Source organism: Pelophylax lessonae (assembly GCF_965119305.1).
Source record: "Pelophylax lessonae genome assembly, chromosome: 1".
NCBI classification, from domain to species: domain Eukaryota; kingdom Metazoa; phylum Chordata; class Amphibia; order Anura; family Ranidae; genus Pelophylax; species Pelophylax lessonae.
The window spans coordinates 556,153,601-556,171,364 of NC_138768.1; positions in this window are offsets into that span (position 1 = coordinate 556,153,601).

Below are 17,764 nucleotides of genomic sequence, written 5' to 3' on the forward strand. Positions count from 1 at the left end.
ATTTGTCTGCACTTAGAGCGCTTTTCTTTTTGTTTTTTTCTCATCCAACATCAGTGCCTGACCTCACAAATGCACTTCTGGAAGAATGGTCAAACATTCCCATAGACACACTCCTAAACCTTGTGGACAGCCTTCCCAGAAAAGTGGAAGCTGTTATAACTTCAAAGGGCAAGCCATCTCAATATTGAACCCTACGGATTAAGACTGGGATGCCATTAAAGTTCTGAGAGTAAAGGAAGGCGTCCCAATACTTTTGGTAATATAATGTATCAGGAATATGAAATGTTGGGTTTACATACTCTTTTGTTTCTAATCGAAGCACATGTAATTGCTGGAGCTAGATATATTATGACTTTTTCACCTATCTGATGTTTATTTTGTGAAGATCTGCACAAGTTTTCAATTAAAAATTTATACAATCTGCATGATGTCATTTGGATGGAGTCGCTGACTGCCTATACTGCTGAGATTGCAAATTATAGCTATTTCACGACAATTGGATGAGGTATAGAGATCACACTTGCAATGTCTAGATTGGGAAAGCCGAGCAAGCTCTATAAATTGTTTAAAGTAAAGCACTTATGGACTTCTGTGTATCATTCACAGACTGGGGGGGGTTAGTTCAACAAAATCCTAAGGAAGCTCAAAAAAGTGGATAAAAGAGATGTCTTATTTGTCAGACAGGAGGTACTCCAGGCATCCAGTGCAGGCTCTTCGCAGTTAGCTAGAGAAGGAGAACACACTGTTATGTTCTTGAGCCAGAAGCTCACCCCGGCCAAGAAAAACTATTATGTTTTGGAATGGGAGATTCTCATGATAAAATGGGCTCTGGAGACACTCCTCTAATACTTGTTGGGCCAACCCTTCATGCTGGTGTCAGACTATGACCCCTTATGTAGATGGCAAAAAGAAAAACAGGAACTCCAGGATCACAGATGTTTTCACTTTCTTCAAAATTTCACCTTTAAAGTGGTACAAAGGCCTTGGAGAGTGCATCAGAATGGGGATGCCCTTTCCTGGGACTTTTGCCATTTTGGCCAAGGTGACCGGAACCCTGGCCTGGAACAGGAGGAGATATGTAGAGAGTTGGCCTGGGACAAGGCTAAGGGGGGGTTCAATTTGGAGGGCAGATACTTCCCCTACAGCCCTGCCTTTTTTAACAGGTTAACTCAAAAAAGAAACTAGCTGGTGTTGTGTGAAGAAAAGTAAGCTGTTTTACAGGCCGGATAACAGTGAAAGCTGACACAGGGCTCACTATAAGGTTCACATGTCTTAAAATTTTTAAAATGTTTCTATTATTTTTCATAAATAATATGAAGTATAAAATCCCACAACAGTACAACCTACATTGCTCCTGATGATACATGTGGTGCAAAATGGGCGTAGAGCTTGATTTGCACGCTAGAGGTCGCGCTGCCATTCTGTTTTCAGTCTGGTGGCACCTTATGTACGTTTTTTTTGTCTTATGGCTTTTATGCACTTTATATGGACTGCTTGAACAAACTATCGTACACTTAAGGTCCAGCCGGCATTCCTTATGTTTGGGGTGTAGCGGTTTTTGACGTAAGTTGCTGATATTTACCTGTTTATGCTCTAGCAATCTAATATTGTAGATTACAGTTGTTTTTATGTTTTTAAGCTATGATTTGTATTATCAGTGCGAGTTGCTAGCATTTCTAAGAGATTCTACATTCTGGTTATAAATGTTCATAATCCCAATAAAATGTAGTGGGTGGCACTGCTACTTATAGATTTCCCACCGCTGGCAAGGAGGGTGAACCTCATAGTGGTAAACCTTGAGGGGGCTCATCATCTGATGCAGGCTGATTAACATTTACATGATTAAAGATGTCACTAGTTTGCTGGAGAGTGCAGTATGAAATATCAGAATTTTGCTTTTCTTCTCAAAGTATTAAATTTGTCAACATGTTCCATTTATAAGGTGGGTGTATGTGTGTGGTTACCAGTAAACATTATACTATTTAATATTGGTGATATTTTTGTGGCTTGCAGGTCGTCACTTCCTCCGGCTATGTATTTTTTAATTTCTTACTTCTTAACACTACCGCAGGCAGATCAACCAAGTTAGAAGGTCAGTCTTTTCCCCCAGAGTTAAAGTGTTACTAAATCCAGCACTCTGCATTCACTACGTCTGGTCTCCCACAGTACACAGAACATGGAAATGCAATAGCTTTAGTAAATATAAACTGCTAAACACCTTTTCTTTTCAGCAGTTAGAGCAGTCTTCTGACTTCTATCAGTGTCTGTTTAAAGCTTGTAGGAGGAGTTTTCATTCTCCCCTGATTGTCCTTTGAGAATGCAGGTCCCCTGACCCTCTGTCTGGACAGTGCTGATTGGCCCTGTGCTGATCACATGCACTCTTCCAAGAAAAAAACAAAAACTCCCTAGCAATACACCAAACTGAGCACGTGCAGCTTGTCCCCTAGCCTCTGTACTATCTGGAGAGGGTTTGGGGACTCTGGAAGAAGGGGAGGATCAGAGGAGACCGGATCAAACAGCCTTTTTACACAATGCAGAGGATTAACCCCTTATGTTCCACAGTGAGTATAACAAGCATGCTTTATCGCACTGATTTTACTGTTGTGGGTTTAGTAACACTTTAATATCAACTATTTTTCTTTGTCATCCAAGTTATGATCCAAGTCAAAATCTTTATTGCCTTTTTCTTCCTCCTGAGCTGTAATCCCTTAATAAAGGTCAACTACAATAACATGGTTCCAAGTTACATACTAAGGAGGAGGACTGTTTTTTTCTTTTATTGCTGGTCCCATTGACCAGCTGGAGAAGATGGGGGGGGGAGTTGGAAATTCACTTCTATATACAGTACACCAACATACCCAATGTGTGGCTTCTCTGTTCCAGGCTGAATATGTACAAAATGGCATGGCAGCATTTCAGGTTGCATATTTGCATATTCTTAATGGACTGGTGGGACACAAACTATTATTGCAAGGAGGAAGTGGAGGAAATAGAGAAGTGTTTAATTTCAGAGCTTGAATAGGTCAGTTGTCAAGGTTTTGCCTCCTGCTGTCCTTGCCAATGATGCATCATTGTCACTGCAGTTTGCTAAACTGACCACAAATCGGCCATGAATGATGAGTCTTCTTGGCCTTAGCTGCTTATTCATGGGTTAGTTGTGGTGAAATTAGGTGTAGAATGTCAGGGAACATGCCCCATTTCAAGCACTGTAGTGACCTAATTCAATAAATCAAGGTGGTTAGGACATCAAGGATCAGTGGAGTATTTTTTAAAGGCTGTGGAATTAACTAACTGGTATAACAGTAACTGCACTGTGGCTACAGGTATATATGTTTGGTTGCAGATACCTCTGCTTAGAATTATATTTTCAGCTTAGAGAAGACTCTGATGGGTAAAATAAAAAAACAGTGCTACAATTACTATTTCAATGATCACCATTTGCAGCCTATTTCAACAACATGACAGAGACAAAACACTAACAATACTATCTACAATACAGTATAGTGTATTTAATACTCAACATACTAAAAACAGGTTAAATACAAGCGGAGACACACAGCTGTCATCCTCCTGCTCAGCAGGGGATCGGCGCATCGATCCCCCGCTGAGAAAAACGGACTCCGTCCGACGAAATGAGTGTGTGAAAGGGGCCTAAGACAGAGGGTAGTTTAGATAACATTCCCCTATTCCATCTGAGATCATATATTGTCACATAGCTGTTGTAACTTTGTCTTGCTTTGATCAAAATTATTGAAGACATTTCTAGCAATGGTCATGTGACTTATAGCTCTAGAGCCCATGCACGAGGTGAAAAAAAGTATAAGGTGTGAAAGGCACACTCAGGATCTGAGATGTCTTCCAATTCTTGCCTTTAGAGTATTCCTGAGTAATCCCGTTATCTGGGCAAGCATTAAGTGCTGTAACAAGTGTCTCAAAGCTGTCAGGGAGATAACTGAATAGCAGCACTGCTATATGATAATTATTTTTCTTTAACTCAGGTGTTTCCCTATTTCTAAAGTTCCTTTTATATAATTCAGAATGTGCTTGCTGTTCTTTAGCTTAGTCTAATATAGCTTTCTAATTAAAGCAAAACTAAAGGCACTAAACTTACCTCCATGGTCCACAATTCTCACCAGCGCTGGCACCTTCTTTTTGAGTGCTGGTCTTCGGGCATCTCCAATTGCCAGTGTGTGAAAACTGTGAGCAGGCAGGTACAGTATCTCACAAAAGTGAGTACACCCCTCACATTTTTGTAAATATTTTATTATATAATTTCATGTGACAACACTGAAGAAATGACACTTTGCTACAATGTAAAGTAGTGAATGTACAGCTTGTATAACAGTGTAAATTTTCTCTCCCCTCAAAATAACTCAACACAGCCATTGCTGTCTAAACCCCTAAGTGAAAATGTCCAAATTGGGCCCAAAGTGTCAATATTTTGTGTGGCCACCATTATTTTCCAGCACTGCCTTAACCCTCTTTGGCATGAAGTTAACCAGAGCTTCACAGGTTGCCACTGGAGTCCTCTACCACTCCTCCACGACGACATCATGAAGCTGGTGGATGTTAGAGACCTTGCGCTCCCTTCACCTTCCATTTGAGGATGCCCCACAGATGCTCAATAGGGTTTAGGTCTGGAGACATGCTTGGCCAGTCCATCACCTTTACCCTCATCTTCTTTAGCAAGGCAGTGGTTGTCTTGGAGGTGTGTTTGGGGTCATTATCATGTTGGAATACTGCCCTGCGGCCCAGTCTCCGAAGGCAGGGGATCATGCTCTCCTACAGCATGTCACAGTACATGTTTGCATTTTTTCCCTGAATGAACTGTAGCTCCCCAATGCTGGCAGCACTCATGCAGCCCCAGACCATGACTCTCCCACCACCTTGCTTGACTGTAGACAAGACACACTTGTCTTTGTACTCCTCACCTGGTTGCTGCCACACACGCTTGACACCATCTGAACTAAATACGTTTATCGTGGTCTCATCAGACCACAGGACATGGTTCCAGTAATCCATCTGCTAATCCATCTGCTTGTCTTCAGCAAACTGTTGTGCATCATCTTTGAAACAGGCTTCCTTCTGGAATGACAGCCATGCAGACCAATTTGATGCAGTGTGTGGCGTATGGTCTGATCACTGATAGGCTGACCCCCCCACCCCTTCAACCTCTGCAGCAATGCTGGCAGCACTCATACGTCTATTTCCCAAAGACAACCTCTGGATATGATGCTGAGCATGTGCACTCAACTTCTTTGGTCAACCATGGCAAGGCCTGTTCTGAGTGGAACCCATCCTGTTTAACCGCTGTATGGTCTTGACCACCGTGCTGCAGCTCAGTTTCAGGGTCTTGGCAATCTTCTTGCAGCCTAGGCCATTTTTACGTAGAGCAACAATTATTTTTTTCAGATCCTCAGAGTTCTTTGCCATGAGGGGCCATGTTGAACTTCCAGTGACCAGAGTGAGAGCGATAACACCAAATTTAACACACCTGCTCCCAAATCACACCTGAGACCTTGTAACACTAACAAGTCACATGACACCGGGGAGGAAAAATGGCTAATTGGGCCCAATTTGGACATTTTCACTTAGGGGTGTACTCACTTTTGTTGCCAGCGGTTTAGACATTAATGGCTGGGTATTGAGTTATTTTGAGGGGACAGCAAATTGACACTATTATACAAGCTGTACACCCACTACTTTACATTGTAGCAAAGTGTAATTTCTTCAGTGTTCACATGAAAAGATAGAATAAAATATTTAAAAATGTGAGGGGTGTATTCACTTTTGTGAGATATTTTAGGTGTATTTTAATGCTGAAGAAACTTTGCACATCTCTTCTGTGATAATAGCCTGCTTGCTCACAGTTTTTTGATCAATACCTTTAGTTTTGCTTTAGGTGCAGTTTAATGGTAAGATTTTCTCTTTCGTGTACCTTCTGTAGCATCCATCACATTTCTTTAGCAGTTTCCCACATGCATATGTGCACAGTTTGATCATCATCAGTGCTCAGGGATTTAGTACTTTAAGCTTTCTGATCTTTCTCTCATCTGATCCACTCATCTGTAGGTGGGTTTGGTCCAGGTTCTTTCAGAGAATATTTTGTTGTAACTCTGACCTACAGTATATCTGTATCTGCAACTGTATTTAGTTCTCTGATTGTAGTTTAGCCCATAATCTTTTCAAAAGTCAAAGTGGTAATGGCCACATAGCTAAACCCTACAGCGAGCAGATAGACAGGAAATTACATTATAACCTTGTAGTTTCACTTTGGAGAACATTACATTATACAAAGATCGAACATAACACACAAACTGCTTATCATAGTTTTATATATTAGAATGGTTTTGCGCCTATGTCTATATAAACTGCATACTAACACTCAAAAGCTTTGTCTTACACTGTCCCTATTTTCCCAGGTGTCACATGGAAGTTGAAAATTATATTGGTGCTTTTATTGCTCTGCAACTCCAAACATTGAGAAAAGACTTGGATGTTTCCAGTTGTGCCTCTTTTGGCTTGCAGAAAGACCTCCCAGTCCTAATTGCTTTTGTTACCATTGGCATACTTCCTGGCATCCAATGTTTTTTGTGCCTTGCATCCATATGTGTTTGTATCCTTCCTGGTTTCTAGTGATTATAATTCTTTTTTAGAATCAAGCTTTTATTTTATTTTTTTTTTAACCAAGAAAATGTTATTAAAGAAAATACAGCATTCCAGGACCTTACATTATGATTGTCTTAAAGCTTGTGATAGCACAGCAGTGAAACACTTATACAGTTTTGTCTAACAGTCCTCCAGCAATTGCCAGCTCCAATGAAGCATAAAAGGTATCTAAAGACAGGAATGTACTTTACACTATACAACATATCTGGAAGTGTACCCCTATGGTCTCCCAGGACATTGAAGAATTCTCTGACATGTAAGTTCACTCAAACCAAGATCAGGTGTGTCAAGCCACGGGTCCCATAGCTTCTCAAACTTACCAGGGCAGCCCCTATGTTTTTATATATGTCGCTCTAAGATAAGGGTATTACCTATATAAGTCACCAAGTCCTATGAGAGGGAGGATCAGGGGCTTTCCAAAGTGGCAGTATTCATTTATGGACTTGAAGGAGGGCAAGGCCCATCACTACCCTAACAAACTCTTCCTGCACGGCCTCTCCAAGAATGCCCAAAAGGCAGTATTTTGGGCCCAGTGGTACGTTACCTTAAAACAACATATCCGAAGTGTCTAACACTCCTTTCCAATAGATCTGTAGTTGGGGCATCGCCATAATAAGTTCATCAAATCCCAGTGATCTTTCCTACATCTGTAACTAAGGGGTTGCTCAATGTTGTCCATTTTATAAGGGCGAGTGTAATGTGCTCTTACGAGAACAACTGGGATCATTTCTGGGATACATTAAGTGGGCACCACAGTTCGAAACGCCTCATCCCCCTGTTAACGGACAAGCATCCCTCTCGCACCTGGCCATCGCTTTTACAGCATAGCCTTTAAGGAATTCAGATAGCAACATACTATAACATTGGGAAATTAAACCTTTAGAGCTATCAGTGAATTGAATCAGATTAGAAATAGGAATGGGGCACTGAGTCCATCTGCCCATATCTCCTTACGCTCTGACAGCATGTTTCAAAGTCCATATGGGATGGTAGAGACTAAGTTTCCTGCAGTGTCAAGAAGGGTATCAATACACCATCCTTGAAAATTTGCTACATGTATTGTATCCCGCGCACCTTCCATTGGACACCAAAGAATTTTTTAAGCAGTGAACCCTACTAATGTAATGGAAAAATGTAAGTCTCCACTTAAATCTTAGACCTTAGGGCAATCTGACATAAACAAATGAAAGCCCTTGATGCCTTTCTTCAAGTTCTGCATGTGACATCACATTTACATAATATAAAAATATATGTATTTATGTCATGTATACATTGAACATCTGTTACAAATGATTTATTAATTCTGCATCTTGATTATTTGAAGGCACAGATAAAGATAAAAATTAGAAAAGTTATAATCATGAAAACAGTCATTGCAAGACTATATGACAGAAGCATCATATCACAAATTGTCAGTGTACAAAGAATTAACCAACTGGTTACAATGCAATAAAAGAAAAGGGGAATAAACTCAAGAAAACAACAGAAACCAAGAGCAAAGCAAGTGATCGTATCTTGCATGTTATTGCACTGTCTATGCAATAAAAGAACATTATGAAAAGATACAGCATGCAGTGTGCTTTTGTAATATTATTAGGATGAGAGTAAGCAATAGCATGACCCATTGTCCCGTGGCCCACAGTGATTGTAATGAGTTAATTAGTGGGCATCTGACAAGTATCTGAAATATTTATCAACGTGCCCCATATCTTGTCAAATTTTAGTGGGCAGCCTCTGGCTTCACAAGTTAGCTTATGGTTCACTGTGTTTTTTCAAAAGTTAAGGTGAATGGTTTTAGTATAAATCCACTGAAGGACCACTGTTTTCCTAGTATAATACAATAGAGCTCTCAAAAATTGTTTCTGTGTGGCATTAAGATCAAGATCCTCAAAGATACTTAGGATGCATTATTTACGAATGCAGATGTTAGGCAAATTACAGTGAGTGGCAATAAAGTTAGTGAATTGGGACCAGAATAGTCAATATTTTTGCACTCCACATCATATGTAAGAAATCTCCTCTTTGTTTTCGACACTTATAACATTCAGGTGTGTCTTTCTTAAGCATTTGCATTTAAGGGGGTATAGTTTATTCTATCGAAGATTCTCAGTTAAAGGAGACCACAGTATCTCTGGCTGATAGAGTTGTATTGAAAAAAAGAGCCAGTACACTCTCTTCAATTTTTATCAGGAATGTCTTTCAGCCATTTATGTTGCAACCTGGCCAATTTTGCTGGTTTTGTTTGTAGTGGAGTACCATAAAAGGTAGAGATTAGTGTTGAGCGAACACGGACTGTATTATTCGTGTTCGTACCGAATAATTGGATTTTTTGTACCCGAACACGGACACGGACACTTTACTGTATGTTCGGGTAAAAATCCGTGTTCGGTCGTTTTATTTCCGGGTTTTGCATGCTTTGGCGCTCTTTTCATGGCGGGCTTTCAACAGCCAATCAACAATCGTTTAACTGGTGTGCCTTAAGCCATCCCAGCCATGCCTGCAAATGTCTCAGTAGCTGTGATTGGCCGTCTGAAGCATGTGACCAAGTCTTTATAAGTTCGAGGCAGCCGCAGCGGCGTCATTATGCTGCTTAGATTCAGGGACAGAGCACACATCAACGTGCTGGCTGCTGATTAGGGAAAGATAGGCAGGAAAAAACCATTTGTGTCCGGATAGAATTGAGGGACAGGTCGGAGTGTTTAGGCAGGGCGAGTTGTAGGCATTTTAGGGATAGAGTCTGCTGAATTATATAGGGTCAGTGTCTTCTACAAACTACAATCGATATTGCTGTGTGGGGGGTGGGGTCTGCACTCAATCCTGATCTACGATCTCTTCTCAATCCTGTTAGGGACAGAGTCTGCTGAATTTTAGGGAAACTGTGTTCTACAAACTACAATCGATATTGCTGTGTGGTGTGGGATTGGAGATAGGCAGGTGTCAGTGATCCACATCCATTTTTCTGTGTGTGAGCTGCAGTGAACACAATCTTTTTGGGCTGCAGTGAACACAATCTTTTTGGGCTGCAGTGAACACAATCTTTTTGGGCTGCAGTGAACACAATCTTTTTGGGCTGCAGTGAACACAATCTTTTTGGGGTGCAGTGAACAAAATCTTTTTGGGGTGCAGTGAACACAATCCTTTTTGGTGTGCAGTGAACACAATCTTTGTGGGGTGCAGTGAACAAAATCCTTTGTGGGGTGCAGTGAACACAATCTTTTTGGGGTGCAGTGAACAAAATCCTTTTTGGGGTGCAGTGAACAACATCCTTTTTGGGGTGCAGTGAACACAATCTTTTTGGGGTGCAGTGAACAAAATCCTTTGTGGGGTGCAGTGAACACAATCTTTTTGGGGTGCAGTGAACACAATCTTTTTGGGGTGGAGTGAACAACATCCTTTTTGGGGTGCAGTGAACAAAATCCTTTTTGGGGTGCAGTGAACAAAATCATTTTTGGGGTGCAGTGAACACAATCTTTTTGGGGTGCAGTGAACACAATCTTTGTGGGGTGCAGTGAACACAATCTTTTTGGGGTGGAGTGAACAACATCCTTTTTGGGGTGCAGTGAACAACATCCTTTTTGGGGTGCAGTGAACACAATCTTTTTGGGGTGCAGTGAACACAATCTTTGTGGGGTACAGTGAACAGAATCTTTGTGGGGTGCAGTGAACACAATCTTTGGGGGGTACAGTGAACACAATCTTTGTGAGGTGCAGTGAACACAATCTTTGTGGGGTGCAGTGAACACAATCATTGTGGGGTGCAGTGAACTCAATCTTTGTGGGGTACAGTGAACACAATCTCATACTGAAGGTTTGAGGGTGCTGCCTGTTCCATACTCCCCCTACTCCTCATCTAGCCTTTTAGGGGTACAAACAATAGTAATTGGGGCCTAGTGTGGTTGTGTACGTGTGATATACATACACTTTTTTGGGATCATATTTTCTATTCCGCTATTTAATCAAAAACCTTTGGGGATCAGTTAAATTGGGGGATAGTCTGTGTTGGTACGTGTGAGAGAGATCCACCTTTCCAAGTTGTTGGGGTTCATCTCATACTTCTGAAGGTTTGAGGGTGCTGCCTGTTCCATACTCCCCCTACTCCTAGCCTTTTAGGGGTACAAACAATAGTAATTGGGGCCTAGTGTGGTTGTGTACGTGTGATATACATACACTTTTTTGGGATCATATTTTCTATTCCGCTATTTAATCAAAAACCTTTGGGGATCAGTTAAATTGGGGGATAGTCTGTGTTGGTACGTGTGAGAGAGATCCACCTTTCCAAGTTGTTGGGGTTCATCTCATACTTCTGAAGGTTTGAGGGTGCTGCCTGTTCCATACTCCCCCTACTCCTAGCCTTTTAGGGGTACAAACAATAGTAATTGGGGCCTAGTGTGGTTGTGTACGTGTGATATACATACACTTTTTTGGGATCATATTTTCTATTCCGCTATTTAATCAAAAACCTTTGGGGATCAGTTAAATTGGGGGATAGTCTGTGTTGGTACGTGTGAGAGAGATCCACCTTTCCAAGTTGTTGAGGTTCATCTCATACTTCTGAAGGTTTGAGGGTGCTGCCTGTTCCATACTCCCCCTACTCCTAGCCTTTTAGGGGTACAAACAATAGTAATTGGGGCCTAGTGTGGTTGTGTACGTGTGATATACATACACTTTTTTGGGATCATATTTTCTATTCCGCTATTTAATCAAAAACCTTTGGGGATCAGTTAAATTGGGGGATAGTCTGTGTTGGTACGTGTGAGAGAGATCCACCTTTCCAAGTTGTTGGGGTTCATCTCATACTTCTGAAGGTTTGAGGGTGCTGCCTGTTCCATACTCCCCCTACTCCTAGCCTTTTAGGGGTACAAACAATAGTAATTGGGGCCTAGTGTGGTTGTGTACGTGTGATATACATACACTTTTTTGGGATCATATTTTCTATTCCGCTATTTAATCAAAAACCTTTGGGGATCAGTTAAATTGGGGGATAGTCTGTGTTGGTACGTGTGAGAGAGATCCACCTTTCCAAGTTGTTGAGGTTCATCTCATACTTCTGAAGGTTTGAGGGTGCTGCCTGTTCCATACTCCCCCTACTCCTAGCCTTTTAGGGGTACAAACAATAGTAATTGGGGCCTAGTGTGGTTGTGTACGTGTGATATACATACACTTTTTTGGGATCATATTTTCTATTCCGCTATTTAATCAAAAACCTTTGGGGATCAGTTAAATTGGGGGATAGTCTGTGTTGGTACGTGTGAGAGAGATCCACCTTTCCAAGTTGTTGGGGTTCATCTCATACTTCTGAAGGTTTGAGGGTGCTGCCTGTTCCATACTCCCCCTACTCCTAGCCTTTTAGGGGTACAAACAATAGTAATTGGGGCCTAGTGTGGTTGTGTACGTGTGATATACATACACTTTTTTGGGATCATATTTTCTATTCCGCTATTTAATCAAAAACCTTTGGGGATCAGTTAAATTGGGGGATAGTCTGTGTTGGTACGTGTGAGAGAGATCCACCTTTCCAAGTTGTTGGGGTTCATCTCATACTTCTGAAGGTTTGAGGGTGCTGCCTGTTCCATACCCCCCCTACTCCTAGCCTTTTAGGGGTACAAACAATAGTAATTGGGGCCTAGTGTGGTTGTGTACGTGTGATATACATACACTTTTTTGGGATCATATTTTCTATTCCGCTATTTAATCAAAAACCTTTGGGGATCAGTTAAATTGGGGGATAGTCTGTGTTGGTACGTGTGAGAGAGATCCACCTTTCCAAGTTGTTGGGGTTCATCTCATACTTCTGAAGGTTTGAGGGTGCTGCCTGTTCCATACTCCCCCTACTCCTAGCCTTTTAGGGGTACAAACAATAGTAATTGGGGCCTAGTGTGGTTGTGTACGTGTGATATACATACACTTTTTTGGGATCATATTTTCTATTCCGCTATTTAATCAAAAACCTTTGGGGATCAGTTAAATTGGGGGATAGTCTGTGTTGGTACGTGTGAGAGAGATCCACCTTTCCAAGTTGTTGAGGTTCATCTCATACTTCTGAAGGTTTGAGGGTGCTGCCTGTTCCATACTCCCCCTACTCCTAGCCTTTTAGGGGTACAAACAATAGTAATTGGGGCCTAGTGTGGTTGTGTACGTGTGATATACATACACTTTTTTGGGATCATATTTTCTATTCCGCTATTTAATCAAAAACCTTTGGGGATCAGTTAAATTGGGGGATAGTCTGTGTTGGTACGTGTGAGAGAGATCCACCTTTCCAAGTTGTTGGGGTTCATCTCATACTTCTGAAGGTTTGAGGGTGCTGCCTGTTCCATACTCCCCCTACTCCTAGCCTTTTAGGGGTACAAACAATAGTAATTGGGGCCTAGTGTGGTTGTGTACGTGTGATATACATACACTTTTTTGGGATCATATTTTCTATTCCGCTATTTAATCAAAAACCTTTGGGGATCAGTTAAATTGGGGGATAGTCTGTGTTGGTACGTGTGAGAGAGATCCACCTTTCCAAGTTGTTGGGGTTCATCTCATACTTCTGAAGGTTTGAGGGTGCTGCCTGTTCCATACCCCCCCTACTCCTAGCCTTTTAGGGGTACAAACAATAGTAATTGGGGCCTAGTGTGGTTGTGTACGTGTGATATACATACACTTTTTTGGGATCATATTTTCTATTCCGCTATTTAATCAAAAACCTTTGGGGATCAGTTAAATTGGGGGATAGTCTGTGTTGGTACGTGTGAGAGAGATCCACCTTTCCAAGTTGTTGAGGTTCATCTCATACTTCTGAAGGTTTGAGGGTGCTGCCTGTTCCATACTCCCCCTACTCCTAGCCTTTTAGGGGTACAAACAATAGTAATTGGGGCCTAGTGTGGTTGTGTACGTGTGATATACATACACTTTTTTGGGATCATATTTTCTATTCCGCTATTTAATCAAAAACCTTTGGGGATCAGTTAAATTGGGGGATAGTCTGTGTTGGTACGTGTGAGAGAGATCCACCTTTCCAAGTTGTTGGGGTTCATCTCATACTTCTGAAGGTTTGAGGGTGCTGCCTGTTCCATACTCCCCCTACTCCTAGCCTTTTAGGGGTACAAACAATAGTAATTGGGGCCTAGTGTGGTTGTGTACGTGTGATATACATACACTTTTTTGGGATCATATTTTCTATTCCGCTATTTAATCAAAAACCTTTGGGGATCAGTTAAATTGGGGGATAGTCTGTGTTGGTACGTGTGAGAGAGATCCACCTTTCCAAGTTGTTGGGGTTCATCTCATACTTCTGAAGGTTTGAGGGTGCTGCCTGTTCCATACTCCCCCTACTCCTAGCCTTTTAGGGGTACAAACAATAGTAATTGGGGCCTAGTGTGGTTGTGTACGTGTGATATACATACACTTTTTTGGGATCATATTTTCTATTCCGCTATTTAATCAAAAACCTTTGGGGATCAGTTAAATTGGGGGATAGTCTGTGTTGGTACGTGTGAGAGAGATCCACCTTTCCAAGTTGTTGGGGTTCATCTCATACTTCTGAAGGTTTGAGGGTGCTGCCTGTTCCATACTCCCCCTACTCCTAGCCTTTTAGGGGTACAAACAATAGTAATTGGGGCCTAGTGTGGTTGTGTACGTGTGATATACATACACTTTTTTGGGATCATATTTTCTATTCCGCTATTTAATCAAAAACCTTTGGGGATCAGTTAAATTGGGGGATAGTCTGTGTTGGTACGTGTGAGAGAGATCCACCTTTCCAAGTTGTTGAGGTTCATCTCATACTTCTGAAGGTTTGAGGGTGCTGCCTGTTCCATACTCCCCCTACTCCTAGCCTTTTAGGGGTACAAACAATAGTAATTGGGGCCTAGTGTGGTTGTGTACGTGTGATATACATACACTTTTTTGGGATCATATTTTCTATTCCGCTATTTAATCAAAAACCTTTGGGGATCAGTTAAATTGGGGGATAGTCTGTGTTGGTACGTGTGAGAGAGATCCACCTTTCCAAGTTGTTGGGGTTCATCTCATACTTCTGAAGGTTTGAGGGTGCTGCCTGTTCCATACTCCCCCTACTCCTAGCCTTTTAGGGGTACAAACAATAGTAATTGGGGCCTAGTGTGGTTGTGTACGTGTGATATACATACACTTTTTTGGGATCATATTTTCTATTCCGCTATTTAATCAAAAACCTTTGGGGATCAGTTAAATTGGGGGATAGTCTGTGTTGGTACGTGTGAGAGAGATCCACCTTTCCAAGTTGTTGGGGTTCATCTCATACTTCTGAAGGTTTGAGGGTGCTGCCTGTTCCATACCCCCCCTACTCCTAGCCTTTTAGGGGTACAAACAATAGTAATTGGGGCCTAGTGTGGTTGTGTACGTGTGATATACATACACTTTTTTGGGATCATATTTTCTATTCCGCTATTTAATCAAAAACCTTTGGGGATCAGTTAAATTGGGGGATAGTCTGTGTTGGTACGTGTGAGAGAGATCCACCTTTCCAAGTTGTTGGGGTTCATCTCATACTTCTGAAGGTTTGAGGGTGCTGCCTGTTCCATACTCCCCCTACTCCTAGCCTTTTAGGGGTACAAACAATAGTAATTGGGGCCTAGTGTGGTTGTGTACGTGTGATATACATACACTTTTTTGGGATCATATTTTCTATTCCGCTATTTAATCAAAAACCTTTGGGGATCAGTTAAATTGGGGGATAGTCTGTGTTGGTACGTGTGAGAGAGATCCACCTTTCCAAGTTGTTGGGGTTCATCTCATACTTCTGAAGGTTTGAGGGTGCTGCCTGTTCCATACTCCCCCTACTCCTAGCCTTTTAGGGGTACAAACAATAGTAATTGGGGCCTAGTGTGGTTGTGTACGTGTGATATACATACACTTTTTTGGGATCATATTTTCTATTCCGCTATTTAATCAAAAACCTTTGGGGATCAGTTAAATTGGGGGATAGTCTGTGTTGGTACGTGTGAGAGAGATCCACCTTTCCAAGTTGTTGGGGTTCATCTCATACTTCTGAAGGTTTGAGGGTGCTGCCTGTTCCATACTCCCCCTACTCCTAGCCTTTTAGGGGTACAAACAATAGTAATTGGGGCCTAGTGTGGTTGTGTACGTGTGATATACATACACTTTTTTGGGATCATATTTTCTATTCCGCTATTTAATCAAAAACCTTTGGGGATCAGTTAAATTGGGGGATAGTCTGTGTTGGTACGTGTGAGAGAGATCCACCTTTCCAAGTTGTTGGGGTTCATCTCATACTTCTGAAGGTTTGAGGGTGCTGCCTGTTCCATACTCCCCCTACTCCTAGCCTTTTAGGGGTACAAACAATAGTAATTGGGGCCTAGTGTGGTTGTGTACGTGTGATATACATACACTTTTTTGGGATCATATTTTCTATTCCGCTATTTAATCAAAAACCTTTGGGGATCAGTTAAATTGGGGGATAGTCTGTGTTGGTACGTGTGAGAGAGATCCACCTTTCCAAGTTGTTGGGGTTCATCTCATACTTCTGAAGGTTTGAGGGTGCTGCCTGTTCCATACTCCCCCTACTCCTAGCCTTTTAGGGGTACAAACAATAGTAATTGGGGCCTAGTGTGGTTGTGTACGTGTGATATACATACACTTTTTTGGGATCATATTTTCTATTCCGCTATTTAATCAAAAACCTTTGGGGATCAGTTAAATTGGGGGATAGTCTGTGTTGGTACGTGTGAGAGAGATCCACCTTTCCAAGTTGTTGGGGTTCATCTCATACTTCTGAAGGTTTGAGGGTGCTGCCTGTTCCATACTCCCCCTACTCCTAGCCTTTTAGGGGTACAAACAATAGTAATTGGGGCCTAGTGTGGTTGTGTACGTGTGATATACATACACTTTTTTGGGATCATATTTTCTATTCCGCTATTTAATCAAAAACCTTTGGGGATCAGTTAAATTGGGGGATAGTCTGTGTTGGTACGTGTGAGAGAGATCCACCTTTCCAAGTTGTTGAGGTTCATCTCATACTTCTGAAGGTTTGAGGGTGCTGCCTGTTCCATACTCCCCCTACTCCTAGCCTTTTAGGGGTACAAACAATAGTAATTGGGGCCTAGTGTGGTTGTGTACGTGTGATATACATACACTTTTTTGGGATCATATTTTCTATTCCGCTATTTAATCAAAAACCTTTGGGGATCAGTTAAATTGGGGGATAGTCTGTGTTGGTACGTGTGAGAGAGATCCACCTTTCCAAGTTGTTGGGGTTCATCTCATACTTCTGAAGGTTTGAGGGTGCTGCCTGTTCCATACTCCCCCTACTCCTAGCCTTTTAGGGGTACAAACAATAGTAATTGGGGCCTAGTGTGGTTGTGTACGTGTGATATACATACACTTTTTTGGGATCATATTTTCTATTCCGCTATTTAATCAAAAACCTTTGGGGATCAGTTAAATTGGGGGATAGTCTGTGTTGGTACGTGTGAGAGAGATCCACCTTTCCAAGTTGTTGGGGTTCATCTCATACTTCTGAAGGTTTGAGGGTGCTGCCTGTTCCATACTCCCCCTACTCCTAGCCTTTTAGGGGTACAAACAATAGTAATTGGGGCCTAGTGTGGTTGTGTACGTGTGATATACATACACTTTTTTGGGATCATATTTTCTATTCCGCTATTTAATCAAAAACCTTTGGGGATCAGTTAAATTGGGGGATAGTCTGTGTTGGTACGTGTGAGAGAGATCCACCTTTCCAAGTTGTTGAGGTTCATCTCATACTTCTGAAGGTTTGAGGGTGCTGCCTGTTCCATACTCCCCCTACTCCTAGCCTTTTAGGGGTACAAACAATAGTAATTGGGGCCTAGTGTGGTTGTGTACGTGTGATATACATACACTTTTTTGGGATCATATTTTCTATTCCGCTATTTAATCAAAAACCTTTGGGGATCAGTTAAATTGGGGGATAGTCTGTGTTGGTACGTGTGAGAGAGATCCACCTTTCCAAGTTGTTGGGGTTCATCTCATACTTCTGAAGGTTTGAGGGTGCTGCCTGTTCCATACTCCCCCTACTCCTAGCCTTTTAGGGGTACAAACAATAGTAATTGGGGCCTAGTGTGGTTGTGTA